We start from the raw sequence: 19906 nt of genomic DNA on the forward strand, positions 1-19906 counted from the left end.
GCTCAGAGGGATGAATTGGGACAGATGAGGGCGGCATCTACAAAAGAGAGGGATGAGATGAAAGAGGAGATACGACGAGGTATGGGTGAGGAGGTTTTGGGGCTACGCGAGGAGGTAAAGCGAGGGTGAGAAGCGTATGGAGAAAGAGGTGAGAAATAATACGGCAAAGTTACAAGGGGGAATAGAAGATTTGACGGAGGAGGTGGAACAGCTGACGGAGGGACAAAAAGAACTAGTGGAGCAGGTTCAAAAGAACACTGCGGTACTAGGAGGGTTAAAGGCGACACAAAAAGAAATTAAAAACGAATTAATAGCGACACAGAGGCAATGTCAGATGGTACGTGAGGAACTGACAATGAGGGGTGGACGAGGTGACAGAGATAATGGAGACAAAGGACCGGCAGGTGAGGATGCACATAGAGACGGTCACGGTAGCCTTAGAGGACGAACTTGAGGAGACGCACCAAGAAATAAAAGAGGTTAAACAAAAATTAGAGGAAGTGGAAGAAGAGGTGAGTGAAATTAAGAAGAGACGGACAGAAACTAAGAGAGAAATCCAGGAGGAGGTAATGGAATTGGTACAAGGTCGGTGCTCAACTCATAATGTGCTGCTCACTAACCAAATAAAGAGTTTGCAGGTGGCAAAGGAGGTGCGGAGACGAGGTACGGAGGTGAGTGGCAATGTATATGATGTGAGGAAAGCTTCAGTCGGCTTGGGGGTTGATTTAGACCCGGGTGTTCGTGAAAGGCCGTTGCAAAGGTCTGGTGTGCAAAAAAAAGAGGTGTGCGAGAATGTCCGACCATGGGGTGTGTGAGGAAAAAGTGCACGCCGAGGAGTGAGTGTGCCGTCAAGAGTGAGTTGGTCGAAGCGCGTGTGCGAGGGGGTACATGGAAGCGCGGGGTGGTGAGTGTTACAGAGGATGTAACGGGAGAGTGTGCGCGAGAAAGGTGTGTAACGGACGGGGGCATGAGGAAAGAGTGTGCTGTCGAGAGTAAGGGTGAGTGCGCTGTCAAGAATGGAGGTGAGAGTAGTGAGAGTGACACGGAGCGTGAGTTGGTTGTGACCGGTGAGCGAGGATGTACACCTGGAATGGAAGGATGCACACCTGGAATGGTAGAGCGTGAGTGGGAATGCACGCTGGAATTGGTCGTGAGGCACGTGGTTGGGTGTGCGGGTGAGAGCACACCTGTGGTTGTCACAGAGGAGGTGACCGAGGAGGGGGCGCGAAGAGGTGTGTTGGTGAGGTGTGCGAGCGACGAATGTGTGCCAAGGTGTTCGGTGGTCAGGTGTGTGACCAAGTCTGTGGGCGGAATGAGTGCACCGAGGTGTGTAAGGAAAGGGACGAGGAGCATGGGAACAGCTGGAGGTATGAGCAAGAAAGGGGTAGCGTATGCATGTAAGCGTGCAGGTGAAGCATCGACGGTAACCGGGTTAGAGGTGAGAACGACTTATAGCCGAATCGGGCCCTCGGTGCGTGCCGGGCTTCGCGTGCCGCGAGAACCAGCGGGGATCCGAGCCACGGCGGGTTCGAAAGGACCGCCGTGCGCGATCCACGCTGGGCCTCGCGTGGAACGGCCGCGTCCAGGCTCCACTAGGCGGAGCGGGCAGCCCGATAGGAAGGGTCGTCATGGCGACCACTTTCTATTGAGACGTGCCGGCAGGTCGAGATCGGGACATTGGATGGCTCCACGCCGAGGTGGTGCGTGGGATCTCGGCCCGGGTAAGCCCCCGTCCCTGCCACGAATGCGGGACGTATCCAGCCGCCGGCACCAAAGAACCCGCATTCATTGCTCGGCTGTACGAAGCCGAGCTTTAGAAGGGAATTGGCGCACCGAGAGGATGTAATAAGTAGACGGGTGATGAGGATAGTGTTTTGAACTCAAAAATTAGAAAAAGGCGAAATTTGATGATTGGTACGGTGATTGGCAGATGATTGGCAAAATTTTTGATTGGTTGGATTTAGGTGTGCCAAATTGATATTAGGACCTCCCCGATGTGATGGGATGGCAAATCCACCATCCCTCACAGAAGAGTGGGGCAAAGGAGCTATAGTTTATGGGGTGTATGGCAGTGAAAACTAGCCCGGGTGAGTTAGGTTAAATTGATAGGGATCTAGCGAAGATGACATTAGGTAACGTTAAGATTAGTTAGTGACTGATACCTGTAGTGGGGACGCAGGTAGATTAGTATGGATGATAATGACGTGGGAGCGCAATAGTTTAAAGGGACGACTGGGAAGCGCAAGTTTCAGAGGGGAGTAGTTAGCTGAGATGATGCCGTGTGTGTGAGGATTGAACAGGTGTGATTGCACAGGTGTGCAACTGAACAGGTGTATGGAGCAGTGTATGAGGGAGTAGTGGTGATTGCGTGTTGTGTTGACCAAATGGTCCAGGAAGAGGAGGAGGGTGCAGGTGGCACCAGGTAGGATTGCACAGGTGTGCAACGACAGGTGAATGAAGGACAGGTGTATGGAATAAATGGTATGGAGTATAGGAATGGATGGTCGTGGAGTGAGTATGGTGGAAATTGTGGAGTGGAGTGGATGGTGCGAAGGTGTGAATGGGGGAAGAGTGGACCCCCATCACGGATACCCGGGGCGGGTAGTGTAAGTGTTAGGTAGAGGGTACAGGTAAATTGTGGTTGGATATTGGCATCTGTAGTGCGGGTGAAAGAATGGTCTTTGGATGGGTGCATTAGTGTTGTGGAAATGGCTGGGCGTGTAGCCTGTTAGTGTGTGTAGTTGGTTTGGGCACTCCACCACTGTGAGGATGTCGGCCAGGTGAGGCCGCAGGTGGGCTCTGGGAGCCGGTAGTAGTTGTTGTGGATGGGGCCCGAGGATCCGGAGGACGGACCCGGGTAGCCCAGTGCCAGAGGGCACCAAGGGGTGACAGAGCCAGGAGAGGGCCTTCCCCAGTTAGATAGGTTAGGGTGAGGAGCAGGTAAGCTCGGGTGGCAACTACAGTGGTGGAGGTGTGCAGGTGGGTAGACCTGCTGGGAGAGCTACACGTCGCAGCCCAGAAATTGTGCGAGGGCACCGGGAGATGAATCGGGGGAGTGAGACCCCAAATTGAGAAGCACCACAGTTTGGTCAATGGGAATTGGTTTTTAGAACCCATAGTGTAAGTTGGCCAATGGATTGGCAGGGAGAGACCCCGGGTAGTGTAAAGTGTGTTAAAGACATTTAGAGGATAGTTAGGATTGGAGTCTCCTCGCACCATCTGCATCCACTCACCTGAGGTGACAGGTACTCCACACCATGCCATGTTTTGATTATTTTTTACTGTGCAAATGTTTGGATTGTGAGACGCATCATGACGTGGGTGTGGCATTGTGCTTTGATGTTCCATCTCTGCCTCCTTATGAGGATTGATGATGAATTTGGTGATGGCAAATTTTGAAGTAGAGGGATTGTGGAGACGAATTTGGTATAGGGGAAATATGGGGAAGACGTGACAGAAGTGACGAATTTGTAAATGTGTAGATTTTTGTACATATGGGGTAAGGGCAAGGGTAGTGTATGTGACAGGGGGGTACGTACGGTAGGGACGAGCTTTCTCACTTCGCCCTCCGTACGCATTTCGCCTTGCATTGCCTTATTGATGTGTACCCTTGTGACCTTACCCATCGCTCAATTGTCTTTCCCCTTTTGTCTCCCACATGACCTGTGCGCCACTGGGTGCCGAGGGGAGCGTGCGTGGGTCGGCCATTGTGCGCCCGAAATTCCCAGAACCAGCTGTCTGCATCGATGCACCACATTATGGACCACATGTCTGTGGCCGAGCACCACTTATGGACCCCATGGGTTGGGGCATGGCCGCTCTGCTGGAACCGGCCATGAGGGCCCGAAATCTTGCTGGCGGACCTTGGCCACAGGGCACCGATGCCCCACAGGTGAACCACACGTAGTCGGCCCTGTGGGCCATAAATAAAGAAAATAAAAAGGACACATTGGGCACACTTTATTGCAAATAGGCCGCCAGTAAGAAAATGAAAATGACAACATCTGGAAGAACAAATAATGATAACCAGCAGTGTGAGCCAAAGAGCAAGAGATCACCTGCAGGGTTAGGGGTTGTTGAATTTATTTTATTGTTGAACATTGATGAACAATGGTGACTGCACCGATTGGTGCTTGGGTGTGTATTGGTGCGGTTAAGGGTGCTTTCATGGTGCATTGATGCAGAGCAGACTGTCTCCCCCCCAGAAAGAACAATCACAGGGCCTGGGTTAGTCTTGTAAATAAAAGTAGCGTCAAGTGTAAATAATGCTCCCCACCGTCAGTGTATAGTTTGAAGACCATTCCGCAATTCGGTTAACTGTGGGCATAAGTCTGTTAGGCAGGGTGCAATGGAGCAGCGGGACACATTTATTTATGTTTTAAAAACTGTCGCACTCAGGGTCAGGTTAAAATGTAGAGGGAACTACACCTACGTGTCACACTAAAAATAAAAGTTGTAGGCCCGGGACGTGCCTAAGAGGAGGAGGGTGCAGTGTTGCGGAGATGAGGACTGTATATTTTTTGATTGTGTGCTGTACTATTATTATTATTGTTTATTCTGCGCCCCCTACCTCCGGAGCTGTGTAAAGGTGAAAGGGCATCCCATAATTAGTCCACAAGCATACACGTCAGCCAAATAATAGAATACCTCTGTTTGATAGTTATCTCTTATTATGTGTTTTTAGAGTAAGGCTGTGTCTCCCATTAATTGAAATACTCCATTGCACCAGTGAAAGAGATAGATTCCCTTCATTCCCACTCCCAACACTTCCATTCCCCCCTTTCCGTCAATTGCAATTCGCATTGCCAACTGCATGTTGGGCGGTTTTCCCTTCATCCGCCATTGACCACGAGGCAGGGTTGGGGAAGAAAGGCGGGTCCCTACCTCGTCAGAGAGGGGAGGAGTGATCCAGCCCCACTCGACCAACCATGAACAAGGGGTTTGGCTTGAGAGGGCGGGGAGAGAACGTTTGGGGGAGGTTCGCAGAGGTTGAGGGGCGGGGCCTATATAACCCACGGCGGGGGTGTTCCCACAGGAGATGCACTTTGAGCTGAGACAAGGAGGGACGAAAAAGAGCTGGGTCATCAGAGCAAGAGCGCGTGAGGAGGAGAGAACCCGTCACGCCAGACCCCCCCACCAGCGCATCGGCTCCACCAAGCAGCTCCGACCCGTGAGCCCGCGCACACGACAGGCCCGGTGGCATCAGCGGCCGTCGAGGTCCAGCCCGACGTCCCGTGCGGGATCAAGCTCCAGCCAGCTCCGTGCCGTCCCCCCCCCCCCCCCCCCCTTCCAGCCACACACCTCCTTCCAGCAATCCACTCTGCAATTCCCCGCGTGAGTCAGTGTCTTTGTTTGTTCTGTCCTGGGAATAAGTTAAGTCTGTATAACTATAAGCTAGTATTTGCACTGTGTCACCTGCGTCTTATGTGTTGTAAATAAACCTTGATTGCTCCGTTTTGCTTGTGTAAATAAATCCCATTACTCGTCTGTACGTCTTCTCGTTTTATTCCTTTTCCTCTTTGCATTGCGTCGTTTTCGTCTTTTCCCTCATTGAGCAGCTGCGGTGCGATCCGGCCAACGTTTGGGTGGAATCGGGTGAGTCGGGGATCCTGTTAGGTCGCGGTAATACACCACCGCTCGGTCAATATAACATCTGTCCGCGATCTGTAACAATATATATATATACATATATTGTTATGTCGGTGGGGTAGCAATATGTAGAGCCAGATAGATCTGTGTAGGTAGGTATTCGTCTGTCGCGGTAAGGAATCTGACCTGTAATAAGTTCTGTGTGTTTAGGCGTTTTGTCGGTTATGAGTATACTTGTGAACATACCAGGATGTTCATGTGTTAAGTAGCGTATGGATTAAAAGAATAGCGCCCCTGTGTGTCCACATCTGGTAGCCAAACCTTTGTCCCTTATGGCAATGCACTCCTGTAGACATGTAGTTTTTAGCAACATTTAGCAACACTAAATAATTCCCTTCCCTGACATGACTTTGAAAAACGAACAGGCAAGGAAACCAGGCCAGGACACCGCTGATGATGGCCGCGCCAGTGCCACCTACAACTCCGACAGGCCTAGCCACATCGAGTGTCACGGGCTATGACCATGGAACAGGGAATGAGTGAAGGGGCAGCGTGGTAGGCAGGGGCCTCCAGCCGGCGAGTCGGTGGAGGGCACTGATTGGGTGGCGCGCCAGGGCTGACACCACCGCGGGAAGGTTATTTAATGGCGCGCCGAAGGACATTTTCTCTCTTGCGTCTCTTGCGGTTCGTGCTCTGGCAGATTCCTGGCCCTGGCAGTCCCGGTGCGATCTTGAGTGGAGAGAGTCCTGCCCCTGGTTGAGTTGGCTTATCGATGATCGTGTGTGAAGATCGATCTCGTGGTCCTTGGAGCGGTGCTTGTGCTTGGAGCGATGCTCGGTGCTGTGGTGCTGGAGCGAGGGACCTCATGGGTGCATCGGGGCCGAACGGAGCCGTGTTGGACGGCGGACAAGACAAGACGAGGGACAGATAAGGCCGCACGCACCATTTTACATTTTACACGACGAGACAATTATTTTCCTTTAATCCATTCCTGTGTCTGTTGTTGAGTCTGGTGTGCGGGATCCCGATTTAGAACATTTTATTACCGGTGTGTGCTTTTCCTGTCCTTGCCTTTTTACCTTACTAAACCCTTGTATTATTTTCCATTCCCTGTTAAACCTGTGCCCGGTTGAATTAATTTCCCTGCAGCGGCCGTCGTTTCACCAAGGTAAGTGCTTTTACTGCAGCCTTCCATTTTCCTTCTTCCTCCCGCATTTGATAGTCAAATCCGTGTTCGGTCGTCGCCTCCATTAAATCCGTTTAGGCCCATCCGCGGTCTCTGGTGTTAACCGGAGTCGCACGACAATATATACGCGAGTTGTCTGTGTGTGTGTCCGCGTTTTATTCAGAGATGGCTGAAGGGATCTTCATCAAACTTTCAGAGGTTCATCAGTGAGTGCCTGGGAGTGTTTTAGGCAAAAAAAAAAAAAGGAAAAAAAAGTTCGTCTTTTTGGAGTTAAAAAAAAAGAAATAAAAAAATCACTCGATAGTGCTGAAGCCTTTTTAAATGAATGACAGTTATATACAAGTACACATTCACATAAATAAATACAAAACAATTACCGGACATTTGTAGACAAATAAATCGAACAATTCCGGAAGTGTACGAATTTGTTGGTATGGCTTCTTCTTCTTCCTGATCGGCATCACACTTAACTCAGAAACGTGAGCCACATTCACTCAGAAACGTGAGCCACATTCACTCAGAAACGTGAGCCACTCCCCTTCTTCCCCCCTCCCCCCACACTTCCCCCCTCCCTCCTCCCCTCCCCCTCCCCTTCCCCCCTCCCCTTTAAGATATAAATTCTCTGTAAAAGAGCTTCCACTTCTGACTGCTCCCCTTCCCCCTCTCCCCACTCTTCCCCCCTCCTTCCCCCTCCCCCTCCCCCCTCCCCTCCACTCCCCCTCCCCCCTCCCCTCCACTCCCCCTCCCCTCCCTCCCCTCCCCTTCCCCCTCCCCTTGACGTTTGAGCAAAAAAAAGCATTTTTCAGCGGCCACTTCCAAAATCCGAACTTACACTTTCAAATGAGAAACAAAATTGGTTTCAAGCAATTCCCCCAATCCCATTTCCCTTTTTCATTGAATGGAATATAAAGACCAATTGTGCCGACTGGACTGAGGGGAAAGCCAGGAGCAGTGAGCCAAGATCAGGAAGAAATATTACATGAATTTGAGCACTGACACACCCACGTGACTAAAGATCATTAGGCCAAGCTGTGGAATTCTTGTCCTTCATTGTTTGTTAAAATCAATGTCGCTGAGAAATAATAATGATGCTCGACGATCACTCATTTCCTCTTCACATTTACTCCTCAACAGGTACAATGAGTTCACCTCCGCACTCACCTGACTCTGGGATCGATTACTAGTTGTGGTCGTCGCGGAGTTGATTCTGACCAAAAACGCTTTCATGGTTCCTTTCCACTAGATCCCATCCCATCTGTGGGACTGATGAACCAAATAGTAAAAATGATACAGTATTTTATTATGTGTGCAAAGGAAAAGGTAAAAATAAACAAGTACACATACATTCAAAGTACACCGCCCCCATGGCAAATAATTAAATATCCGACAGCGCGGCATTGCCGGGGCGCCTCCGGCGCCCGCCAATACCGCAGTGCAGCTCATTGAGGCTGCATTGGGAGGGAGAGGTGTACACTAATTGATTGATTAATTGTATAATTAAAATCAATAAAAGGTTATCACAAAATATTTTCATAATCAATTGGCTAATAGCATAACTAAACCACTAGTGCTTCATCCGAAGATGTATCTTTTAGAAATGTAATTAAATAAGTCATTAATAAAAAATTAAATAATTAATTGATTAATCAATAAATAATTAATCAATTAATCAATAAATAATTAAGCGATTAAATGATAATCAATAAATCAAAAATATCCTTGATAGCCACATCACTTGGTCACTGTCATGTCCAAATATCAGCTTCCCAGCTCAAAATGTGCCTGAGATATTGGCCAAATGAGAAAGAAAATAAATAAATGATTAATAATGATAATAAATCAATAATAATCATGAAAAAATTTAATTATTAATCAATTCGGTCACAGAACACATAAACCACCACCATTTCATCAGAATCTGTAACTGAATTCTTTTTTTTTATTTTTGCAATTAATCGAATAATTAAATAATTAATCGATTAATTGATTAATTGATTAATTAATAAATCAAAAATAGCCTTTGCTGCCAAATCACCTGGTCATTGGCATGTCCAAATATCAGCTTCCAAACTCAAAAGGTGCCTGAGTTGATTGATGGTCAGAAGAGAAAGGAAATTTGATTAATTAAATAAGTACTTAATTAATCGCTAATAATTAAATAACTCCTCAATTAATTGATTAATCAAAAAACAAAAAATACAGTTTTTGAAAAAGGACTTGCTCACTACTGTGCCGAAATTTCAGCTTCCTAGCTCAAAGGATGGCTGAGATATCGCCCGGACAACCAAACAAACAAACAAACAAACAAGAAAGAAAGAAAGAAAGAAAGAAAACAACCAGAGTGAAAACTGAGTACTCCCTTTCAGCGTGCGTCACTGCCGAGCCCCTTCGGTGCCCGGCAATGACGTTATGCAGCGCCTGGAGATGGCATAGGAAAGGTGCGGTGCACAATGATTGAAAAACTAGAACGACACTGGGTACCAATGCCAGACTGAACAGTTTACGTTTTGTATCCCACTGATAGGCCGGATCTGGATCCAGGCCTGAACCAAACACTAATCGGCTTGTTCTTTGTCACTCACCCAACTCATCCACCAAGTTTTGTCCACATCCGTTCATAACTTTTTGAGATATCCTGCCAAGGATTTGAGATATCCACCAAGTATCGTTTTTGACCCCATCTCCCAATGGTGAAGAATCACTTAAAAAATTAAATAATCCTCATATCCGAATCCATATTCAGATCTTCACCAAAATCGAATCGATTCTTTCTGGTCACACACACAACCTGTCCACAAAGTTTCGTCCAAATCAATCATAACATTTTGAGATATCTTGCTATCTATCGGCTTTAGCCCTATCTCTCAATGGTGAAGAATCACTTAAAACATTATCTGATCCGCATTTCAATCTTCACCAAAACTGAATCAATTTATCCTTGTTACACACCCAACCTATCCGCCAAGTTTTATCCGAATCCGTTCACAACTTTTTGAAACATTATGCTATATATTGTTTTTGCCCGATCTGTTAATGGTGAAGAATGACTTTAAAATTTCTAGTATCAGGATCAGGATCTTCTCCGAAATCGAATCATTTCCTCCTTGTCACACACACACACACACACAAACTTTCCACCAAATTTCGTCGAAATCCATCCACAACTTGAGATATCCTGTTCAAAAACAGACAGATAGACAGAGACATAATCTCCATCCACCTTTGGTGGCGGAGGTAACTATAGTAAAATAAAAAAACAACACCGATAGTCTAACAATGGCGTAGCTGGGCTTGTTTGATACTTTAGTTGAAGAGGATAGTATGACCTGGGTGGGGATACAAGTTAGCAACTAATGTAAGTATGGACTTCAGAGATGGACATCCAATTCGTGAATGACTTGGTTAAAAAAAAACGGTGAATGGCAAACGATGAACTAATAAATTCCACATTCCAGTGCCACCTTCAGTCGAACATCAGGTATTGACAGCACGTTCTCTATATTTTCATTCCAAACAGCATCATTCATCGTTATAATCACAAATTAATACCATAGTATTAATATATCAAAATAGAATGTTAAATCACGATTGTATTGAGATATCAAACCAGCGAACCGTTATCATCTGTTCACTTCCGGATTCCGGAGCAAGGTCCGCGTCGATCGCATTTCAAAATCATAATTGTATTGAGGATTTTTCTGAAACCTCCTATCTACCCTATGACACCTGCTGGGACCCGAAAACGTTCCACAGAAGGTTATTATGCCTCCTTTTAGTGAAATATCCAACTGTAATGGTTACTAAAGCATCCCCCTGTCATGTGACAAGATCCTCAGCTCTGATTGGTGTACGTTTGTGGGGACATGTGGACAGAGAAACGCTGTTCTAGACAGCAAATAAAAACTGACCTGACCGTTTGGTTTGTCTAAGAATTACAAAGAAACCCAGAAAGGGTTTTGATTTCTATGATCATGCAATTAACACTTAACGTGGAGAGGGGTACCTATGGGTGGGTACAGGAAGTGAATCTTCATGAAGCATGCCATCCTTAAAAGGGAATATAAAGCTGGCTGTCTCATATAAAATCATAATAGGGTATGTGGCTTTGCATGGTGATGTTCTAATCTTGTTGGCATTTTGAAGACATCAAAAAAATTTTTTTGTGTGTGTGGGCCTAAAACACTTCGCTACTCCCATTGAGGAATGGCAACATTTAATTTCACCTTTCACAAAGTTACAAAAACTTCAGCACTGAAGGCCAATTAAAAGAAAATCAAACATTTTTTTTTTCTTCAGAATTCTCAACTTTTTTTAGCATAAAACACTCCCCAGCACTCACTGATGAACCTCTGAAAGTTTCATGAAGATCCGTCAGGCCATTTCCCAGAAAAATGGCCGAAAACACACGCAGACAGACAAACGGCTCTCTGATCGTACAGATCACATCTCCCAAGTATCTCACTGTTGTTTTGCTCAGTGTTGTTACTATATCAATTGTAATAAATATTATTTCCCCATTATTTTCGAAGGAACCATTTTAGACAATCAATAATTTTTTCATTCCATAAATATAAGCTGTCCAGATTGGGTTCGAAACCTGAACCAACTATAACCTGGGTGGTCTTTTGGTGGTCTTTCTGTCTTCTCCGGACTCCTCTCTTCAGGATGTACAAGATCTGCCAGCAACCCTCTTCTGGTGAAACTGCCAAAATCAAGACTCTCTGCTCACCTTCACTCTTTCATTCCTCTTTTCTCCCGCCTCTGGAACAAACTCCCCCACTCCCTTCAATCCCACCCCTCCCTCCAGGTCTTTAAAATTGCTGTTCACCACCATCTCTTATCTTCCCCCATCCAAAACCTTGATCTTTTCTACCCCCGTTAATACACCCCAAGTCCACCTCTTTCAATCTCTGACTTCATGTACCCCTTCCCACCTCCCCCCACCCCCCCGAGCCATCTCCCTTCCACAGATCTCCCGATGTCCTTGTTCTCTGCTGTTGTGATTGTGTGCTTCCCTCTCTCTCGCCATCTTGTCTCCTCCTCCCTTTATTACCTTCGCAAAAGCGGAAGGTTATGTTTTGATCGCTGTGTATTTATTTGTATGTCTGTGTGTGTGTATGTTAATCGCATAACTCAAAAAGTATTCAACCGAATTGCATGAAATTTGGTGGGATGATTGGTTATTATACGGGACACATTTGATTAGATTTTGGGAAACAGATTTGCTCAAATTCTGACTATTTTTAACTCGATCGTATTTCACTCAAAGTTATGAGCGACTGAAGAAGAAGATGTCCATCCAGGACGTCATCACTATAACGCGATCTCCCGCGATCATTTCAACCTCAAAAAAAATTACAATTGCAGATTTGACAATAGATGAGGCATATTAACAAACGAATGAAACAGATTTGCTCAAATTCTGATTTTTAAAAATCGATCGCATTTCACATAAAGTTTCACATCGCATACACTCCCATGCCAAGTACAGAACAGTAGCTGCGGCGAAGGTATGCGCTCTACCGAGTGCCCGGATTCTAGTTGTTTTATGTGTCCGTTTATGTTTTTTGTGTTTTATGTGCTAATGTGTGTTTAATGTGCTAGCTCTTACACGAGCCTCGATCTTGTATACAAAAGAGAAAAAAAGAAAAAAACGGTCATCCTGGTATTTCACAGGCAGGGTGATTCATCAATGTGTGTGCCATCCCTCAGATGGACGTTAAACTGGGCATCCTATCTGCTGGCATTACTTAGTGGACCTTAAATATCCTAAGCTGTCCTTTGCAAAGAGTACGCGAGCTATCGCCAGCAATCTGAACGAATTACAAATTTCTTCTCGAAGCTGCTTCGTCCAATGTCAGGCTGAGCCAGATTCGTGAGAGACTTGGGCCAAGCTTTCCCTGACTGACCCCACCAGAAGGTTGTGAAAGAACAGCAACAAAGTCTTTGGTGTGTATAACGTCATTTCAGCAAAGTGATATATAACTGTTACCCACAGGTATATGCACTTATTAAAGATTTTTAACACAATCATTTGACCTTCTTGGTTTATTAAATTCCTGGCCATATTAAATTTCAATCCTAGCCAGGAAGCACAGGATGCACAGACTCAATCAATACATTATTTCAGCCCCTTATAATAACCACCTTTAGAGGCCATTTTTCCCCGCAAAGCGGGGGTTGGCCTTTTTCGGGAACCCCTTTTTCGGGAACCGTGGTTGTTGTTGTTTTTCGGTCCCCTTTTTTGAAAACAATGTTTTACGGCCGGATGCCCTTCCTGACGCCAACCCTTTTTGCCGCCTTTAACGACAAGCAGGGAATTACCAGTGAGCTGATACTCAATTGGCCGACCTCGGAAGGATGAACAGGCTGAGTCAACCCCCCTGGCGTTAATTCAGCGATCGACCGGGATTCGAACCCAGGATCCTTGGATCCTAAGCCGGCACCCTAGCCGCTAGCCCAACACCAGGGTCTATATAGTTATCTCCTTATATCTCCACCTTATCTTATATCTCCTTATAAAGTATAAATTAATTTGACATCATTGTTGTGCACAGCGGACTACATGTTGCCAAAAAAGACCTTTCTGTTCCCATCCACGGTGGAATTCCAAGTAACTAGTAAGGCCTGGGCTGCACGGGACAGGAAAGTGGTCAGCGAAAGTGTCTGGATCTGCAATGGGGGTGCACGACATACTCACGCATCTTGGCCAATCCATCACAGACGTCTGGCAAACAGGCCGTTGGAATCCTGCAGATAAAGCTCGGTCAGACCCAGAGCCTGCTTTCAAAGACACTCTCTCCCTTTTCTCAATCTAGCTGAAAATAACAGTGAACATGGGAAGTGTGTGGTCAAGCAACAATTTGACGATAAACATTCATTTCAATCCCAAGAGCTTTCCCCCCTCTTTCATGGGTGACTTGAGTACACGATAGAAATATACGGGTCATGTGCCATCATACGGTAGGTACATGGTATCAAACGTTTTTCAGCTGTAGTTATTTATTTAATCACCAAAGCTTTGAGATACATACATTACCTGTGTATATATATATATACATATATATATATATATACTAGCTTGGCTCGGCTCGCTACGCTCGCCTCACCAAGCGTCGTTACCGAGGAACGGGCTTATTTTAGCTGAGGATAATGACTGTACCTGAGTTGCTGAGTTGTCATGATTTTCACCAATCAGAATACAAACAATTACTTTGCACAAATGTATTTGTTGTGTTTGTGATATTACATTTTTATAGGCAATTCAGGTTGAAGATTTAGGTTGAATTTTTTGTTTTTCAAGAAAGAACCCCTCAGCACATACCTAGGGGAGGGGGAGGTACATACTAAGTTTGGGACGATTACACCTCACCACCACGTATTTCAAAACACCTCACCACCACGTATTTCAAAACACATCACCACCACGTAATTCAAAACACATCACCACCACGTAATTCAAAACACCTCACCACCACGTAATTCAAAACACCTCACCACCACGTAATTCAAAACACCTCACCACCACGAAATTGAAAGCACCTCACCACCATAAAACACGTAATAAAAACACCTCACCACCACGTCATTTAAAAACACCACACCACCACATAATTCAAAATACCTCACCACCACGTGATTCAAAACCACCACAACGTTATTAAAAACACTTCAAAACCACGGAAGCAAAAGTTTAAGGGAGTCGTTAAGTGACAACACAGACACTGCCCAGATATGTAGATATATAGATAAATGACTGTACCCGAGTTGCCGTTTTGTCATGGTTTAAACCTTGATCTTTTCTACCCCCGCTAATTTCACCCCAAATCCACGTTTTTGAAATACCAACTTCTGTCCTGGAAGTCCTTGGTGTCCTTGTGTCTTATACTTCTCCCACCCCCCCCCTGACCCCCACCCCTTCCCATGCCTCCTCCCCCCAAGCGCTCTCCCTCCCACACATCTCCCTGCTCTCAAATGTTATGTTTGTGTACTTCCCCTTCTCTCCCCATCTTGTCTTCCACTCCCTCTTTTTATATATTTTGTTTGTCTGGTTGATTTGTTTGTGAAATAAATGTTAGCTCTTTCACGACCCTCGATTCAGTATACAAACAAACAAAAATCCTTGGTGGATTTACTGGTACTAGGACGTGCCCGTACGTGGGTGCCCGTTCCTTGCCAAAAAAAAAAATAAAAAAGGCTTCGCCCATGCATGTCTGGGCGTGCCCATGGGCCCATGGGCGTGCCCGTAAGTGAGTGATGTGACCGTACAATGAATGTATCGTCCCGACGCCGCAGCTCGGATGGCGCTGCAGTTAATCGGGCCTGTATCGGCAGAGTTATTATAAACGTGTACTACAATCGATCGTACCTTACAACAATCAACACAGATTGCAACGTCAAATAAATGAATACGCTCTCAAATGTGCCGTCCGAGGCAGCGTCTGCTCGCCACGTTCAGCATCAGTACGTCATCACTATGACTATCCGTAAGTCCGGAAGTGACGTCCTCATTTGACTGTCCGGAAGGTCGCATATCGCCTAGGCCCTAGGGCATGCCCGTACTATATCTATATCTAAAATTATATCCCCCCCTCTATTTACATGAAATGGTTTGGTTCATGAAATGTTTTGGTCCATTCGCAACGCCAAAGCGAACGGCGAACGCTTTACATGAAATGGTTTGGTCCATGAAATGTGTTGGTCCATTCGCAACGCCAAAGCGAACGGCGAACGGCTTGCGAGTACAGTGACAATCCCCCCCCCCCTCTATTTAGATGAAATGGTTTTTATTAGTTTTAAAACATAGTTTAACGCCAACATAGCGGCAACATAGTTTGCAAACGTGAAATAAATGAATACGCTCTCAAATGTGCCATCCGAGGCAGAGTGTGTCCGCCACGTTCGGCACACGCGATAGCTCGCTGCTCTCTGATTGGTTGAATCGTTTTTTGGACATAGCTCGGTAAGTAATTGTCCGATTAATATGAAACCTTGAAAAGGCACATCCTCGGGTCCCCAGCAATATACCTGGCAAGTTTAAAGTATATCGGACCCGTGGTTGTCGAGAAACAGCGGTCACAGACAAACAAACGTACAAACAAACACACAGAGATTACTGGAATTATAGATAGATGTTTAGGGTCATTGTCATGTTGCAAGGTCCACCTTCGGTTGAGCTTCAACTTTCCGACAGATGGCCTCACATTATCCTCAAGCACCCTCTGGTACAATGAAGACTTCATCGTGAATTCTATGATGGTGAGCTGCCCAGGCCCTGATGCAGCAAAGCTGCCCCCCACCATAATATTTCCACCACCATGCTTTACATTAGGTATCACGTTCTTGTGGTCAAATACTGTCTTTGGTTTTAGCCAAACATGTCTTCTGGTACTGTGGCCAAACAGCTCTACCATTGACTCATCTGTCCAGAGCACATTGTTCCAGAAGTGCTGGTCTTTGCCGAGGTGTTCATTGGTAAACTTTAGTCTTGCCCTGATGTTCTTTCTGGACAGCAAAGGTTTCCTCCTGGCACACCTCCCATGTAGATCAAATTTGTGCAGCCTCTTTCTAATGGTAGACTCGTGCACTTTGACATCAACAGTGGCAAGAGCTACTTGTAGGTCCCGTGATGACATTCTGGGGTTCTTAGAGACTTCTTTCAGCATCTTGCAGTCTGCTCTCGGGCTGAACTTGCTGGGGCGGCCTGGCCTGGACAGGTTGGCAGTTGTTTGGAATCTTCTCCACTTGCAGATGATCTTCCGGACAGTCGAATGATTGATTTCAAATTGTTTGGAGATCTATTTAAATCCCTTCCCAGACTCGTAGGCATCTATAACCTTCTTTCTGAAGGCCTCAGAGAGCTCTTTTGATCTAGGCATGGTGACACCGCACACTTCAACAACAAAGAGCAAACCAAACGAAATGTCTGAGGTTTAAATAAGACAGGTTCCTCCAAGGTCCTCTCTAACGATGTTCTAATCATTTGCACCTGAGCTGGTGCACCTGATTCTAATTTTAGGTATTTGAAGTAGTGATAAATGTAGGGGTGTACTTACTTTTTCCACATGCGAAATTTGCATTTATGTTTGTTTAAATTATACAATGGACTACAAAATGTAAATGTTTCATGATATTTGTTATATTATATCACCTTTATCTCTCAATATTGTGGAAATGAAGATCAAATAGCTGTATGTTGAAATATGTTGAAAAAGTCAAAACTTTACATGGGGTGTACTTACTTTTTCACATGACTGTATATGTACTGTATCTGTATATATATATACACTACCGGTCAAAAGTTTTAGTGCACCTAAATTTTTCCAGTTTTTATCGAAATTTACGCAGTTTAATGCCTCAATGTACTCTGAAATTAAGCATAGAACAAATAAACAATTGGAGATAAAAAAGAAATCATAGAATCATTTTGTTTAACAAAATTTCATTTAAATTTTTGACTCAGCAAAGTAGCCACCTTTTGCAGATGTGACCGCCGAACACACTCGTGGCATTCTTTCTACAATGGAAATCAAATATTGTTCGGGAAGTGCTTCCCAACACTGTTGCAGAAGTTCCCACAAATGTGTTGCACTTGTAGGTTGCTTTGCTTTCACCCTTCTGTCCAGTTCATCCCAAACCAGCTCGATGGGGTTTAAGTCTGGAGACTGTGCTGTCCATTCCATGATTTGAAGCCTACCGTCATGTTCTTTTCCTTGGAGGTAGTTTTGACATAGCCTGGAGGTGTGTTTAGGGTCATTATCTTGCTGTAGGATGAACCCCTGACCAACTAGGCGTATACCAGAGGGTATTGCATGGCGCTGCAAAATGCTGTGGTTGCCCTTTTGGTTCAGGGTGCCAGTCACTCTGTGCAAGTCGCCGACTCTGGATCCAGCAAAAGAGCCCCAGACCATCACGCTTCCTCCTCCATGTTTGACAGTTGGTGTCACACACTGAGGAACCATCCTTTTACCTACTCGATGGCGTACAAAAACCCTGCGCGATGAACCAAAGATTTCAAATTTTGATTCATCGGTCCATAAGACCTTCTTCCAGTCTTCAGTAGTCCACTGGCGGTTCTTCATGGCCCAGGCAATCTTCTTTTTCTTATTTTGCCATCTTAGCAATGGCATTCTTACTGCCACTCGACCTGTCAAACCCACAGCTCGAAGTCTTCTCTTCACAGTTGAAACTGAGACTTGCTTACTTCGACCAGTGTTAAGCTGTGCTTGAAGCTGAGGTCCTGTGAGCCGCCTATCACGCAAGCTGTTGACTCTCAGAAACTTGTCTGCTGATTCTGTTGTGGCTTTGGGTCTGCCAGACCTCTTCCTGTCAGAGTTTCCTCCAGTTTCCAATGTACTACTTCCTGCAGTGCAATATTGTCCAAATAATGCTTCAGAGGGTGTAATAACAGTCTGTTTCAATACTGCTTTTATACAGACAGGGGGTTTGTAATCAAGTAATCAGCAGAGGTTGGGACACCTGTAGGAATTGTTTGCATCAACTTTCAAGGATTAATTTACTTACATTGCTGCAGAACAGCTGTAAGTTGTTAACCCATTACTTGTTCCCTGAAGAAGGCCTTTTTTTTGCAATATAACTGTGCAATTTACATTATTTTCCCGTTTTTGCTAACCTAAACTTTTTTTTTAACCTCGAGCAGTTTACTGCTTACCTTTGTACCATTTCAGGTTATTCACTGGACTTGAATTGCTTAAATTTCAATAAAAACCGGAAAAATGGAGGTGTTCTAAAACTTTTGACCGGTAGTGTGTATATATATATATACACAAACATATACAGGGTGTGTCAAAAGTAGATATACAGTTGCTTATCTTCATTTTATATATTAACACATGGAAAGTTAATGCCTTCAGGTTAAATAAAAATAAAATAAATGAAAACTAGAACATTGCGAATGTGTCGCCCATATGCCCCCGCATCATCCCACAAGGGGTAGATGCCATCGTTTACTGTCCTAAAAATAAACAAGTTTGATTTAAATTCCTTCAGCTGTTTTCAAGTATCACATTTTTACCAGCCATGACAAGTTTCACATCGATCGGTGAAGCAGTTTCAGAGAAGGGAATTTTTAAAATATCGTCTTTCAAGCTAATATGGCTGCCATACCACATGACATATGACCTTTAAAAATGTACACTCTGTATAGGTATGGGTGGGGGATCACGTTTGTGAAGTTTTGTGTTGATTGGATAAGGTTCGTTATTCTATTCAAATGGCTGCCAAACCACGTGACCTATGACATCATCATTTTCAAACTATATACAACAATGGTATTAGATGATATTTGTTTAATTTCGCATCGATAGGGTTAGCGGTGTCATAAATTTAATATTTTAATACAAAAATTGCTCAGAGATCATGTGCCTGCAATTTCAGATTTTTAGGATAAGGAATTCGATGAAAACATTTTTGGTTGGTATACCACTTCACCTATGATGTCATCATTATCGTGCTTTTGTTCCCCATTGGGAGTACTTGGCAACGTGCCAAGTTTCAAATTTTTCCATACTGCGGTTTCCGAGAAATAAATTTTTAATTATTTGCGTTTAATCCACGATGGCTGCCATACCACGGGACCTATGACGTCACAATTATCACAAAAACATTCTGCAACGGTGTCACTCCTACCCTGAAAGTTTCGTCTCAATCGGATGTGTGGTTGCTGAGAAAAACGAGGTTTCGCCTGTATAGACGGACAGAAAACCAAAAACATAATGCCTCCGGCCACCTTCGGGAGCGGAGGCATAATAAAATGAAAAATCAATGAACTGGATATCTAGTTTTGGCACACCCTGTCTATATCAAACGGAGTACCTGCATATAGTAACGACCTGAGAACTTGCCATCAAGGTGAGTCAAGTAGAAAATGCTGAAGTTTGAATCCAATTCATGCTCCTCAATAACCATTCTGGTACAATATCAATATCCTTTATTTAATGTTCATTTAACTGTCATTACTGACCTCTGGTTACACAAAACCCTTTGTTTGGAGCAATAATTGCTGTATTGGCAAATAGTATAAAAATAAACTCAAAAGTTCCAGGGCTTCAGATGTTTCATCCTTAAGAGCTGCCCTTCAGTCAGCCAGTAACCTGGTGCCTGGAACACGTA

The 19906-nt window shown here is 44.9% G+C and overlaps 1 protein-coding gene and 1 long non-coding RNA gene across 2 annotated transcripts in view; one reads left to right on the forward strand and one right to left on the reverse strand.

Moving 5' to 3' along the window:
* NDUFAF7 (NADH:ubiquinone oxidoreductase complex assembly factor 7) overlaps positions 1 to 19906 on the forward strand; it is a 486324-nt gene that overhangs the window by 145082 nt on the left and 321336 nt on the right. The gene's annotated exons all lie outside the window — the stretch shown is intronic.
* Positions 1 to 19906, reverse strand: part of LOC137438155 (uncharacterized) — a 146576-nt gene that overhangs the window by 35710 nt on the left and 90960 nt on the right. The window contains exon 2 of the long non-coding RNA XR_010986663.2: positions 13472 to 13525. This is a non-coding gene — a long non-coding RNA (uncharacterized LOC137438155). The remainder of the gene's footprint in view (positions 1 to 13471; positions 13526 to 19906) is intronic.

Source organism: Myxine glutinosa, chromosome 12, assembly GCF_964187855.1.
Source record: "Myxine glutinosa chromosome 12, kmMyxGlut1.1, whole genome shotgun sequence".
Classification (NCBI taxonomy): Eukaryota; Metazoa; Chordata; class Myxini; order Myxiniformes; family Myxinidae; genus Myxine; species Myxine glutinosa.